This window comes from Gymnoscopelus braueri, assembly GCF_963280865.1.
Source record: "Gymnoscopelus braueri genome assembly, chromosome: 11".
Lineage (NCBI taxonomy): Eukaryota > Metazoa > Chordata > Actinopteri > Myctophiformes > Myctophidae > Gymnoscopelus > Gymnoscopelus braueri.
In genome coordinates, this window is record NC_137613.1 from 3,216,022 (window position 1) to 3,231,542 (window position 15,521).

The window sequence follows — 15,521 nt, forward strand, 5'->3', positions numbered from 1 at the left end:
AAATGGCGACTGCGATACCAGTTGCTCCAACGAACTGCAGAGACCAATGAGGTATCTAGGTTTCTATATCTATGGTCAGAGCAGTAGGGTTGTTGAATAGTTTTTAAGCTAACAAGCTAACGGTAGCCTACATGCTGCTGTTAGAGCAGTAGGGTTGTTGAAAAGTGTTTAAGCTAACAAGCTAACGGTAGCCTACATGCTGCTGTTAGAGCAGTAGCGTTGTTGAACAGTGTTTAAGCTAACAAGCTAACGGTAGCCTACATGCTGCTTGCAGAGCAGTAGTGTTATTAAACAGTGTTTTAACTAATAGCTAACGGTAGCCTGCATGGTGTTCTCAGCACAGTAGTGTTGTTGAACAGTGTTTAAGCTAACACATAAAAGACCATAGACCATAGAACACTAGCTTAAATGAAATTAGCAGCAACGACGTCAAACGACGGTAGATAAAGTGTTAGGTCCTGTTAAATACAGTAGGTGATCTACAAACATCTGCTCAATTGCAGTGGTTCTTAACCATGTCAGGCTGTGACCCCCCCAAAATAATCATATTTGAATTGGGGACACCCCAAAATAATCATATTCGAACTGACAAGCATTTGGAATATTGAGACATTCAATTTAGTTTGACTAGGTTCCACAGATAGATATTAGCCGAACTACCAGCTCCCTGCTCTCAGATGTTTTACATTTTAGCGGCCAAGAAAATTTTACTGATGGGACCTCCTCAAGGACCCCTGGGGGTTTCCGGAACTAGAGGACCACTGCAGAAGGGGGCGGGGGCTGTTTGGCATGACGAGAAAGACAAAAGAATATATTGTAAATACACTTCCTGTCAAACATAAACACTGTTCGTCTCTGTTAGGACAGGCAGACAGACAGACAGACAGACAGACAGACAGACAGACCTTTTAGCAGCAGGTCAAGTAACAACATGTTGTGAAGATAAAACTGTATAGTGAGGTGAACACACTGGCCCTCATTTATCAACGCAGCGTATAAACCGGCTTATATTTTTCCATATATTCGGCGTACACCAACGTCAAAGTCACATTTATCAACGGATCCTACACAGCCAATCCTGGCGTACATCAGGTCGGAGCTTTGATAAATCTCACGTCTGAAAACGAGCGTCATTTAAATAACACGCCCTTAAATATTCTCAAAACGCCCCGATTTTACGACATGAAGAAGAATCAGAATACGACCAAAGACATCAAAAGCCAATAAGAAAGAGTTTCCCCCGATCGCCTCGCCTCGCTGCCTGTCAAGTCACACACACACGCACACGCACACGCCTCACCTCTCTCTCTCTCTCTCTCTCTCTCTCACTCACACACACTTAGGCTTGTAGCCTACATGAATGACATATTATGATACCAATCACATCGCCATGAATGGAATACGTTTGTATATTAATTTATTTAACCCATACCGAGCAGTGCACAAGCAGTCATGTAGGATATTCCCCGTGAGACTCGGACGGGCGGCAGTCATTCCGCGGCAGTGATTCCGCCACGTTAATAAGAGATTGGACCGTCGGGTTTATATCCTTAACCCAGCCAGGTTGTAGACTTCGTAACTCTCTATGACATAACTCCATAACATAGGACAAGTTACTGTAAGTTTGTACACCTCACTGTCCATGAAAAGATCGTCGGCAGTCCCTACCGCGGGACTCCCGAGTCCCGACGCAAAAGCGCTCGTATATTTTGAAAATAGCAGATCTACAAGCTCACAACGCGTCGCGATGCGACCCGTTTTTGAGCTTGCAGATCTGCTATTTTAAAATAGCCAATGCAACTGAATGACTGTTAAAGCAGTTTGTTTAAATTACTTTGTAAAATGTTATATTTTCACAGGGATTAATTATTAGTGTGTAGATATACATTTAGGAGTGGATTATGTGTCCAGATGCCTGTCAGACAGTCAGACAATGCTGCTCCGCAGGTCTAGAATGGAATAAACGGGCGCAGCCAACGTCAACAACTGGTCTCGACCAGACGTGAGATCGCAGTGTACGGTAGGATGAAGCCCACGTCAGGATATATTGATAAATGCCGAAAGGTGCGGTGATCTCGCTCTACGCCCATTATTTGGGCTGCACCGCGTTGATAAATGAGGGCCAATGCATTTAACTTGGAAACCGGTTGTTACATAACACCACCCCTCCTCTGTCTGTTCCTGCTATGTTTGTCTGTATCCTGTGTTTGTCAGTGTGAGAGTCCACATGTGTGCTGCGTGTGTGTGTGAGAGCGAGAGGCAGGAGCAAGCGAGAGAGAGAGAGAGATAGGGAGGAAGACTAGAGACAACTACAACACAATGTAAAACACACTGTAATAGAGTTGATAAAGGGTCGTAAATCCTGCTCTATGTTAATTAAAACTATTTGTAGTTAAACCGCTGAAAACCCAGTGTAAAAAGGATGAGACGAAATCAAAGACAGACACAGGCCGGTTCTCAAATTAACAGGTTGACATTGTATTAAGAGAAAGAATCAATCCATGAGGCACCGTACTGCAAACATATCTCTCTGCTATTACAAAGACAGGCAATAGTATTTATACACAAGTTGGAGTCCGGACATCAGATATAAGGTGGATCCTAACGATTGGTTAAGACCCTCAGACGTCAGATCATATATGATGAGCTGTCAGGCATCAGGGTGTCATCATAATAAGTTGTTGTTCATCTTATAGTATCCTTGTGTACAACTTATGGTTCCATAAACAAGTTATTCCTTCGATATCATAGGACATGTGGCAGGTTCATCTGTGACAGGGTGACAGCTGACAGAGTAAATTAGTGACGATGTCAGGTCATACAGAGATATAGGTCATGTACAGAGATACAGGTCATTAGGACATTAGATCACAAAGCGTTGACCAAGACATGTTTTTACTGATTGGAAACATATGGAGCCGGCACCAGATAGCTATGGAGCCAGCTACATGGCCTTGGTAGGGAAAGTATAGTAGAGTTACAGAAAGTATGTTTAAAAGACTGAAGTACAGGCCCAAAAAGACATCACTATATTAATTTGACTGGTTAGATCGATAGTTCTAGATCATATCAATCTGGTCCACAAAACATATATTTTTAACTCCATCACACTGATACACATATGTTCATGAAACATCAATGTAAAGTACATGAATACACTGTAACAACATGTTTCCTCTCTCTCTCTCTCTGTCCTCACATAACCTCGCTTCACCAGGCTTTCTTTCCTCACAGGGTTAAATACTCAGTGACTCCTCCTCAGCTCTGTAGACACTCCTTACTGTATGATAGAACTTTATGTGTTTATTCACAGTCCACCATTTTAACAACACAGCATTTGCCACGTTCAATTAAAGCCTAAAGATTAATATAGGGTAAGTGTTTTAATCACTTTACTAGAACTAATGTCTCTAGTCTGGTGTATAGTTGATGGTGTTTATACAATGACTCGGTCATAAAAGTTGAATATACAAACAATGAAGTATTGCTTCTTAATGATTCTTCTGCCTAAACATACGTCATGACATAGTATGAGTGATTAGGGGAAAGGGATCAATGTCACCTGATTCCTTTGACCCTTTTGAAGGTGTAAACAAAGATGCTTATTGGTCAAAAACCTGGATGTGTGTCTCAAAGAATTACCCCTCCCTCGCCCCTCGCTCTCATTCTGGCTTTCTCTCCCTCTGGCTGGCAGCCCCCACCCCTCCCCTCTCCCTCTCTCTCTCAGAACACAGAGACTTGTAAAAAAGAATGTGAGTTAGATAAGGAATAAGTTATGACTCTGACATTAACACAGTGTGAGTCACTCAGAGTCTCCACTAGCCTGACACAGTTCACTCAGAGGAGTGGGCGGGGCCTATGGTCTGTAGCCAGGCAGGCTCCACAGCAGTTTACTGTAAACCATGTGACCACAGCTTTGTGTTCCTCTCTCTCTCTCTCTCTCTCTCTCTCTCTCTCTCTCTCTCTCTCTCTCCTTGACAGTGTTGGGCAAGTTACTTTTAAAAAGTAACTAGTTAAAGTTATAGCTCTCAAAAATAAATATATATTACATACATAGAGCAGTAACTATAACTATAACTAGTTACTTTGTATTTACATTTAACTTGGAAACCAGTTGTAACAGTACACCACCCCTACTGTGTGTGTGTGTGTGTGTGTGAGTGTGTGTGAGTGTGTGTGTGTGTGTGTGTGTGTGTGTGTGTGTGTGTGTGTGTGTGTGTGTGTGTGTGTGTGTGTGTGTGTGTGTGTGTGTGTGTGTGTGTGTGTGTGTGTGTGTGTGTGTGTGTGTGTGTGTGTGTGCGGGTGTGTGTGTGTGTGTGTGTGTGTGTGTGTGTGTGGGGGGGTGTGTGTGTGGGTGTGTGTGTGTGTGTGTGTGTGTGTGTGTGTGTGTGTGTGTGCGTGTGTGTGTGTGTGTGTGTGTGTGTGTGTGTGTGTGTGTGTGTGTGTGTGTGTGTGTGTGTGTGTGTGTGAGAGAGATTTTAAACAATACACTGTAGCAATAATCTGTCTAGTCTGGTGTTAAGAATGTTAACCACTTCAACCCCACACACCCTATTCTGGGGGGAACGTGTGGCGTTGTGACGCATTGTGAGCTTGTAGATCTACTATTTTTGGCAAAGAGATTTGCTGTAGACTAGAGGGGAAAGTATTATAAACACGACCCACTGTACTGTTGATATATTATGAAGCATGTCTTCAAATCACTCTGTTTAGTTCTGCCTGGAATATAGACGGTGATAGAGAGATCATGCTTGAACTTGTGTGTGTGTGTGTGTGTGTGTGTGTGTGTGTGTGTGTGTGTGTGTGTGTGTGTGTGTGTGTGTGTGTGTCTGTGTCTGTGTCTGTGTGTGTGTGTGTGTGTGTGTGTCTGTGTGTGTGTGTGTGTGTGTGTGTGTGTGTGTGTGGGGGTCATGTCCCCTGCTGTGCTGAGGTTAGAGTGACAGTAGATCACTAGATGATAATAAACGTTATAATCCTCTGAAGCCTATTTTAATCTCAGTCATTGTAACAGATGTTGTTGAATTTGCTAAAGTAATTAGTTACAATACTAGTTAGTAAAAAGGTAGTGGAGTTCAACACTGGTCAGCAACATGTTTAGAAGAGCAGAGCAGAACAGAAGTCCATGTGAGTTAGATAGATCAGTGGTTCTGAAACATCTTCATGTCAAGAACCATAAACTGATTTAAATTATTATAATTAATATGTATTTGGTGGTGGACCCCCATCTGAAAATAAATAAATAAAAATTGTGCCAGTGGCCCCCATTAGAGAAGACAGTCAACATTCTTCAAAAATAGCAGATCTACAAGCTCACAACGAGTCACAATATGATGCGTTGTGAGTTTGTGGATCTGCCATTTTTAATAAGTTGTTAGAAGTGACGTGTTGTAATTAGAATCACATCACATCCACAGTTGACAGTAAGTCATGTGACCTCAGGGGAGTTTGGTCATGTGATACTTTGTTGTAGAGTGAGGTTGTTATCCCTGTGTGTGTTATCGCAGTGCACGGCGTTGTGAGCTTGTAGATCTGCTATTTTCACAATATTTATCTGTGGAACCGAGTCAAACTAAATTGTATGCCTACAATTCCAAGTGCTTGTAAGGGCGGGGGGTCCCCAGTTCAAATATGATTATTTTGGGGGGTCCCCAGTTCAAATATGATTATTTTGGGGGGTCCCTGGGGTCCCCAGTTCAAATATGATTATTTTGGGGGGTCCCCAGTTCAAATATGATTATTTTGGGGGGTTGAGGCCTGAAAAGGTTGAGAACCACTGGGTTAGATGACAGTTAGACTCCATGGGGGGAAACAGTTCAGTTGGATCACATCAAATAACACAGGTAACACACCCATTTAAATTACAGTAACTGTAACAGTGTTACTGAACAGTGGCGTTCCCAGAAATTACATTTAGGGCAGGCTAGATTATTTTCTCTACGGAGGGTACTCGGGGAAAATGTCGGGGGGAATCTCTGGGGAAACTAGTTAACAACAACACTACACTGACTACAAAACTGAAAAACGTTAATAAAAACAATATGCAAGTATAATCAATCAATCAATTATTCAGCGGTGGTCTTAAGTTTAATGGCTCAAGCTGCTCTCAGACTCAGAGCCCCTTTTATGCCAGGTGAGTACAGGTGATGCGGCCCAGACCCCCACACCTGGCAGTCCTGGCACCCCATGATAACCTAAAGATAAAGGCCTACATTTGCATCACTATAGGCAACGTCGCTCTGCTGAATGGATACGGTAGTGATTTTCATTTTGAGGCAACGTATGTGAATCCTCTTATTATACAATATGCACAACATGACAACAAGGTGATCTCATGCTACATACAATAAAATAAGGAGAAAAACAAAACATGAAAATGTAATACTGGCGTGAAATATCAGCCGAGTATTATTACTTTTGCATTAACAACTGTATTTCCCTCTCTGACATATTGATAGGAATATAGATAGGAACCTTTGGCATGATGTGCAATATTGTGTACCACTGGGGACACTTACTTATTAAAGTGTGTTTACTGTTACATATTTATTATTTTTTATTACTACTCGTTTATAATATGATGTTTTTGCATAGTATTGTATGTTATTGTTTGTCATTAAAAGATTAGATTAATTGAATACACAGCACCCCAATGGAAACAAGCCATAGTGCTTTCTTGGGTTTAATCCTTTTAGCATCCTTTTGTATAGAACTGTACTTTCTGTGCTTTTTTGGCATACTGTTAAAAAAGTATTCAATCAAACACTGGAGTGAAGGCAGTTACCATTGAGCTATATAAGGTGCAATTATTATTATGTCACTGGTTATTTCTGACATGTTTACATGGTAACCAGAAGGCTCGACCCAAAACACACTCACCCCCATTTTTTACCTGGGACCGCTTGTCCCCAGAGGTTTTTGCATTGGTTTTTACTGAGGTTAAGGTTAGGAATAAGGTTAGGTTTAGACATAGTTTTACTGAGGTTAAGGTTAGGAATAAGGTTAGATTTAGACAAAGTTTTACTGAGGTTAAGGTTAGGAATAAGGTTAAGTTTAGACATAGTTTTACTGAGGATACGTTTAGGAATAAGGTTATGTTTAGACATAGTTTTACTGAGGATACGTTTAGGAATAAGGTTAGGTTTAGGCATAGTTTTACTGTTTTCTATTGTTGTATTGTTTTATTGGATCTTGTTTAGTCGATACACTTATTTGTTTTAGCTCATGCTCATTTGATTTAGCTATTTTGTCTCATCTGTTTAAGGAAATAGGTAGCTGATATATTGCACTTTTACCTTAGCGCTAGGTATACTCTTGGTTGCTTGTTTTTGCAGAAAATGCACTTAAGACTTCTGGTGATTAGTAGTTTTCGTTCCCTACCTATGTTGAATACACTTACTGTAAGTCGCTTTGGATAAAAGCGTCTGCTAAATGACTGTAATGTAATGTTACGGTTAGGAATAAAGTTAAGTTTAGACATAGTTTTACTGAGGTTACGTTTAGGAATAAGGTTAAGTTTAGACATAGTTTTACTGAGGTTAAGGTTAGGAATAAGGTTATGTTTAGACATAGTTTTACTGAGGTTAAGGTTAGGAATAAGGTTAGGTTTAGACATAGTTTTACTGAGGTTAAGGTTAGGAATAAGGTTAGGTTTAGACATAGTTTTACTGAGGTTAAGGTTAGGAATAAGGTTAGGTTTAGACATAGTTTTACTGAGGATACGTTTAGGAATAAGGTTAAGTTTAGACATAGTTTTACTGAGGTTAAGGTTAGGAATAAGGTTAGGTTTAGACATAGTTTAACTGAGGTTAAGGTTAGGAATAAGGTTAGGTTATGCATAGTTTTACTGAGGATACTTTTAGGAATAAGGTTAAGTTTAGACATAGTTTTACTGAGGTTAAGGTTAGGAATAAGGTTAGGTTTAGACATAGTTTTACTGAGGTTAAGGTTAGGAATAAGGTTAGGTTTAGGCATAGTTTTACTGAGGTTAAGGTTAGGAACAAGGTTAGGTTAGTTTAGGCATAGTTTTACTGAGGTTAAGGGTAGGAATAAGGTTAGGTTTAGGCATAGTTTTACTTAGGTTAAGGTTAGGAATAAGGTTAGGTTTAGGTATAGTTTTACTGATGTTAAGGCTAGGAATAAGGTTAGGTTTAGGCATAGTTTTGCTGAGGTTAAGGTTAGGAATAAGGTTAGGTTTAGGTATAGTTTTACTGAGGTTAAGGCTAGGAATAAGGTTAGGTTTAGGCATAGTTTTACTGAGGTTAAGGGTAGGAATAAGGTTAGGTTTAGGTATAGTTTTACTGAGGTTAAGGCTAGGAATAAGGTTAGGTTTAGGCATAGTTTTGCTGAGGTTAAGGTTAGGAATAAGGTTAGGTTTAGACATAGTTTTACTGAGGTTAAGGTTAGGAATAAGGTTAGGTTTAGGCATAGTTTTACTTAGGTTAGGAATACCAGGTGGCAACCGCTCCGAGGTCGCCGGATTTGACCCGGGCGAGTGTGTTTTGGGGCGAGCGTTCATGTATTCGTCCACAGCCCACCAATGAGACGCAGAGTGAGTAGACAGAAATGGTGGCATCGTATAAAGATATAAAGAGCATTTTGAGAACCTATTATATGAAGATAAGATTGAACAAGTGCTCCTTCTTTAAGTAGATCTACAAGGTCACAACACGTCTCACATTGCGACGTGTTGTGGGCTTGTAGATTGGCTGCTTTCGGCGAGTGACACCATCGTGCAGTTGAGTCTAAGTTGAGCTTCATGTACATAGTGGACACGGTGCATGACTCTGCTTTCAAGTGTATCCTATGTATCACCAGATGTTTCATTACATTTGACATGTTACTCTTTGTACACGTTTTATGTCCCAGTGTTGGAATCCTTTCAGTTGAAATGCTCTCTGTAATGTACAAATCAATCTCACATTGGTGCGATTCAGCGCGTGCGCGTGTGCGTGTGTGCGTGCGTGTGTGTGTGTGTGTGTGAACCATCATAGCAGCCACATGCTTGCATTGACCTGGTATTCCTGCTCTATGTTCATTGCTGGTTAGACAAATACAATAAATGATTGACAGGAAACCAGAGGAACATCATGTATATTAGCAGTAGGCCTGGTGTAGGAACAATAGGAGAGTAAAGCATAGTGCAAAGTCTGTGCACGTGACTGTGTTTGTAGCTGTGTGTGCATGCACATTTACTGTTTTCTGGTCTATTTTGACTGTAATCTTGACAGGTTTAATAAATACCAAAGATGAGTCATTGTGAGGAGAGAGAGGAGGAGGGAACTGACAAACAGCACATCCACAGACCAGAGCCTCCATCTGTGTCTGTGAAGAGTGATGAACCTGGACCTCCACATACAAAGTAGGTCAATCCTCCTATACATTTTAATTTACCACACTGTTAGATTAGTTGTTTTATTAATAATAATAAAAAGTTGATGCTCCTTAAATGTTATGGTGCTGCTACATGTTTAAAGTGGTGGCACCGGTGCTACCAAGTAGAAAAGTTCATTTCAATTTGCTGTAGAAAACATTCTGATCTCAGACTATAGGGAACGCACCTCACACCATGCAGGCACAGCCTATTTCTTTATGGTGATAGAACCAGATACTCTGGCCAAAACACATCGATCGATCGATTGTCGGTTGATCTATCAATCTATCTATCTATCTATCCATCTATCCATTTCAATCCCACTCACACCTCACAGGTACGCTTCATTTGTCTTAGAGACAGAAAAATAAATCTAATATAGACCTATAACTCGGAACGTGTGTCCGAGAGGAAAATATTCCCAGAAACCTGGCCAGTGGCAATCCATGTTGTTAAATACCCACAGTTCATTCACTTTGAAAACAATAAAATAATAATCACTGGTGACAGAGTAAACAATGTTTCCTTATAGATTAACTTTTCAAAGTTACGTTTATGCCTGCTGTCTGCAGTCAGTGTCTGTCTCCATGTGTCCAGACGTTAGTGATGAGCGGGCCGACCCGTAACCCGCGGGTCCCGCGGGTCAACCCGCGGTGGTCGAGTCAGGATTTCAGAGGCAATTATGCGGGTGAGCGGGTCAGCCGCTCTCACACGCAAAAAAATAAATAAACAACATGCTTGTTTATTTAGCCCATGACAATGTTGTGCTACTGTAGACATTTGAAGCGACTTTGGGTACTTAAAATTAAATTGGGTACTTGATCTTTTTTTTCCCACCGCGGGCCGCGGGGCGGGTTGAGCCATAGATTTATGGGTTTGCGGGGCGGATATGAGGATGGAAAAAATCTAGATTGAACTAAATGTTTTGAAAATAGACGATCTACAAGCTCAAAACGGGCAGGTTAAACTGTTCCTTGTTTTGCTGTAGACCCTGGAACTCTCTCAAGAGCCCATGGGGGTCCCCAGACCATCCTTTGAGAACCACTGCTCTACAGATATGATAAAACATATTATTACATAAATCCTATATTGTAGAATTGAAGAAATCAGAAGTATGTATTTCTTTATTATGTTTGGAGTGTGGTGTTCCACCGTCTTTAGACTTTAGTTGAGGCATTCTGGACGTCATTCTCTCAACTTCATTTCTGTGTGCAGGCCATGCAGTCATGCCCTTTTATGGTGATTGGTGAGGCAGCTACCTATGCTAATTAGGATGCTAACTAGGATTGATGGTGTGACTACCTATGAGAATTAGAATCAACTTTCACAACCCTTCAAGTTATAAGGATATGGATTCATCTTTATAAGAACACCATTATGAACATTATGCTCTCTAAGAACCTGAATCTGTCCTGAATCTGACTAGACTTCTCTGAGGATTTTTCTTACGAAGAATCTTAAGAAGAAACTTAGGAAGAATATTGGTGAATGAGGCCCTGTTGGTGGAACTGAGAGATGTGTTTAAAAAAAGACAACTGCCTAGATTATCAACTATGATCCAACGTTCATGCTCTTCAGCAGGTGTTTAAGGCTTTCAGGGTCTGAGGTGGTTCTCTTTCATCATGTCATATATGTAGCATCATGAGCTGTGATTGGTCTACTTTTAAGGGGACAGACATACAGAAAACCCTGTTCTAAAGCCACACTGTAAATGATTACTAGTAATATCTGAGCAGTGTGTCTATGAAGAGAGCCAGGTTAACAGAAACAAACTATATAAACAAAGTATTGGAGATGAAACAGTCAGTGATTTGATTTAGTGTCTTTAGAAAATATGTTCTGATGCTGTTTTGACTTTTGGTCTAAACCCATTTAGACCTGAGACCGGTTCTAAAAACACCTTCTAAATCCTGTTTTCTGAAACACTTCAAATATGTATTCAAAAATTACAACACATGTATGTTGCTATATACTGTACATAGCAACAGGACAGTTCCCGTCCTGAAAGGTAATAGGGGTTCCCGCCCAAAATGGGTTAAATATATGTATAGTTTTTATTTATCAATCAACTCAAATGATAATTTCATAAACCTTTGTGTGATTCCAGAAGTCTTCACCACAGACCAGAGTCTCCAACACCCAGCTGTGTGTCTATGAAGAGTGACTGGTCAATGGATTTACCTATGACCTTCAGAAATGAACCTGGACCTTCAAACACAAAGTAAGATCACTGATCTCTGTGAGCGTCAACTGGAAATACACAAATAATTAATCTGTATAAAAACAAGTTAAACTGTAAAATGTTATGCTCTGTTTTACTAATGAACATACAGAAACATACTATATAAACAAATTATTGGACATGAAACAGTCAGTGATTTAGTGTCTTTAGAAAATATGTTCTGATGCTGTTTTGACTTTTGGTCTAAACCCATTTAGACCTGAGAGCGGTTCTAAAAACACCTTCTAAATTTATTGTTTTTATTTATCAATATCAATGCTTTTATGTCATCTTGTTGAGGTGACTGTAATGGTCTCTCCTGCCTGTCACTCTCATGGCTCCAACTTGTTGACAATACAGAAGATAGGAATTGAACTGGTGTTAAACCAATCAGATACAACAGAACCACATTTATCAGGGGGCGGCCATAGCTGAGTGGTTAGTGAGCCCGCCTAGGGAGCCAGAGGCCCTGGTTGCCCCAGGTACGATTCCAGGCCACGCCAGCATATGTGTCGATGAAATGAAATTTGTCCCTGAGCAAGACTCTTAACCCCTAATTGCTCACAGGCCCTCATTGGAAACAAGCCCGCTAGGACTTTCATGAATGTCCTGTTAAAATGAATTATCCTTATCCTTATCTGAACCCTAACAGGTTGTTCAGGAGGTGAAGCCTCAATTAGCTCCTTGTTACCAGTCTGGTTCAGCCAGGTCTCATTGAACATATTACATCTAGTTAGTGTTGTCGCCTAAAGGCAACAACACTTGTGTTTGTTCACTTTTATATAGATAACAACTCTAAAACTTTGCCGCACTACTCCTCCCAAAGTTTTGCCGGCATGTCAAATCGACCGGCTTCATCGGGAATGGTGTTTTTGCATTTTGTTAAGAGATATATTGCATAGTTTAATTGATATAATTGTATTAGTGAATACAAATGTCCCATTAACATGAATGGAAAAGGGTGACATGTCCCATTCAAGTATTTTTTCTCTCAGAAACTAAGGACTATAGTTACCACAATTGGTAGAGAGGTTCACAGTCCAGTGGCCTATGCAGGAAAATCATGAGCTGTGATTGGTCTACTTTTGAGTGGACAGACATACTGTACTGAAGACCCTGTTCTGCAGCCACACTATGCATATTGCTAGTAATATCTGAGCAGTAAACTGTATTTCAACTCAAATGACAATTTCATAAACATTTGTGTGATTCCAGAAGTCTTCACCACAGACCAGAGTCTCCAACACCCAGCTGTGTGTCTATGAAGAGTGATCGGTCTAAGGCTTTCCCTTTGAACTTCAGTAATGAACCTGGACCTTCAAACACAAAGTAAGATCACTGAACACCCGTACGTCTTTTAAAGCGATCAGCGGGTGGATCATTGAGAAGAATAATATTCTATAATTTTTCAAAGGTTAGATAAAACGCTCGGAATCGCTGGCAATGGCAGCATAGACGATGTTTTAACTCTGGCAGTCAATGAGTTAAGAAGAAACTTGGGAAGAATATTGGTGAATGAGGCCCTGTTGGTGGAGAGATGTGTTTAAAAAAAGACAAATGCATAGATTATCAACTATGATCCAATGTTCATGCTCTTCAGCAGGTGTTTAAGGCTTTCAGGGTCTGAGGTGGTTCTCTTTTATCATGTCATACATGTAGCATCATGAGCTGTGATTGGTCTACTTTTAAGGGGACACATATACAGACAACCCTGTTTTAAAGCCACACTGTAAATTATTACTAGGAATATCTGAGCAGCAAACTGTATTTCAACTCAAATGATAATTTCATAAACATTTGTGTGATTCCAGAAGTCTTCACCACAGACCAGAGTCTCCAACACCCAGCTGTGTGTCTATGAAGAGTGATCAGTCTAAGGCTTTCCCTTTGAACTTCAGTAATGAACCTGGACCTTCAAACACAAAGTAAGATCACTGATCTCTGTGAACTTCAACTGGAAATACACAAATAATTAATCTGTATAAAAAACAAGTTAAACTGTAAAATGTTATGCTCTGTTTTACTAATGAACACACAGAAACATACTATATAAACAAAGTATTGCAGATGAAACAGTCAGTGATATGATTTAGTGTCTTTAGAAAATATGTTCTGATGCTGTTCTGACTTTTGGTCTAAACCCATTTAGACCTGAGGCCGGTTCTAAAACCTTCTAAATCCTGACCTAAGTTTTCTGAAACACTTCAAATATGTATTCAAAAATTACAACAAATGTATGTAGCTATATACTGTACATAGCAACAGGACAGTTCCCGTCCTGAAAGGTAATAGGGGTTCCCGCCCATAATGGGTTAAATATATATATATATTTTATTTATCAATATCAATGCTTTTATGTCATCTTGTTGAGGTGACTGTAATGGCCTCTCCTCTCCTGCCTGTCACTCTCATGTCTCCAACTTGTTGACAATACAGAAGATAGGAATTGAGCTGGTGTTAAACCAATCAGATACAACAGAACCACATTTATCTGAACCCTAACAGGTTGTTCAGGAGGTGAAGCCTCAATTAACTCCTTGTTACCAGTCTGGTTCAGCCAGGTCTCATTGAACATATTACATCTAGTTAGTGTTGCCGCCTAAAGGCAACAACACTTGTGTTTGTTCACTTTTATATAGATAACAACTCTAAAACTGTGCCGCACAACTCCTCCCACAGTTTTGCCGGCATGTCAAATCAACGGCCTTCACCGGGAATGGTGTGTTTGCATTTTGTTAAGCGATATGTTGCATAGTTTAATTGATATAAATGTATTAGTGAATACAAATGTCCCATTAACATGAATGGAAAAGGGTGACGGGTCCAATTCAAGTATTTTTCTCTCAGAAACTAAGGGCTAGAAATATCACAATTGGTAGAGAGGTTCACAGTCCAGTGGCCTATGCAGGAAAATCATGAGTTGTGATTGGTATACTTTTGAGGGGACAGACATACTGTACAGAAGTCCCTGTTCTGCAGCCACACCATGAATATTACTAGTAATATCTGAGCAGTAAACTGTATTTCAACTCAAATGACAATTACATAAACATTTGTGTGATTCCAGAAGTCTTCACCACAGACCAGAGTCTCCAACACCCAGCTGTGTGTCTATGAAGAGTGACTGGTCAATGGATTTACCTATGACCTTCAGAAATGAACCTGGACCTTCAAACACAAAGTAAGATCACTGATCTCTGTGATCGTCAACTGGAAATACACAAATAATGAATCTGTATAAAAAACAAGTTAAATTAACAACAAGTAAAATGTTATGCTCTGTATTACTAATGAACACACAGAAACAAACAAAGTATTGGACATGAAACAGTCAGTGATTTGATTTAATGTCTTTAGAAAATATGTTCTGATGCTGTTCTGACTTTTGGTCTAAACCCATTTAGACCTGAGGCCGGTTCTAAAAACACCTTCTAAATCCTGACCTAAGTTTTCTGAAACACTTCAAATATTTATTCAAAAATTACAACAAATGTATGTTGCTATATACTGTACATAGCAACAAGAACCCCAAAAGGGGTTCCCGTCCTGAAAGGTAATAGGGGTTCCCGCCCAAAATGGGTTAAATATATATATATATATATATATATATATATATATATATATATATATATATATATATATATATATATATATATATATATATATATATATTTGTTTTATTTATCAATATCAATGCTTTTATGTCATCTTGTTGAGGTGACTGTAATGGCCTCTCCTGCCTGTCACTCTCATGTCTCCAACTTGTTGACAATACAGAAGATAGGAATTGAGCTGGTGTTAAACCAATCAGATACAATAGAACCACATTTATCTGAACCCTAACAGGTCGTTCAGGAGGTGATGCCTCAATTAACTCCTTGTTACCAGTCTGGTTCAGCCAGGTCTCATTGAACATATTACATCTAGTTA

The 15,521-nt window shown here is 39.8% G+C and overlaps 2 protein-coding genes across 2 annotated transcripts in view; both read left to right on the forward strand.

Annotated features, from left to right (window-relative positions):
- The window catches only part of LOC308094999 (NACHT, LRR and PYD domains-containing protein 12-like), a 518,863-nt gene that overhangs the window by 227,017 nt on the left and 276,325 nt on the right, over positions 1 to 15,521 (forward strand). The gene's annotated exons all lie outside the window — the stretch shown is intronic.
- LOC308094786 (uncharacterized protein) overlaps positions 1 to 15,521 on the forward strand; it is a gene marked incomplete at its 3' end in the record, with an annotated part of 221,582 nt that overhangs the window by 3,797 nt on the left and 202,264 nt on the right. The gene's annotated exons all lie outside the window — the stretch shown is intronic.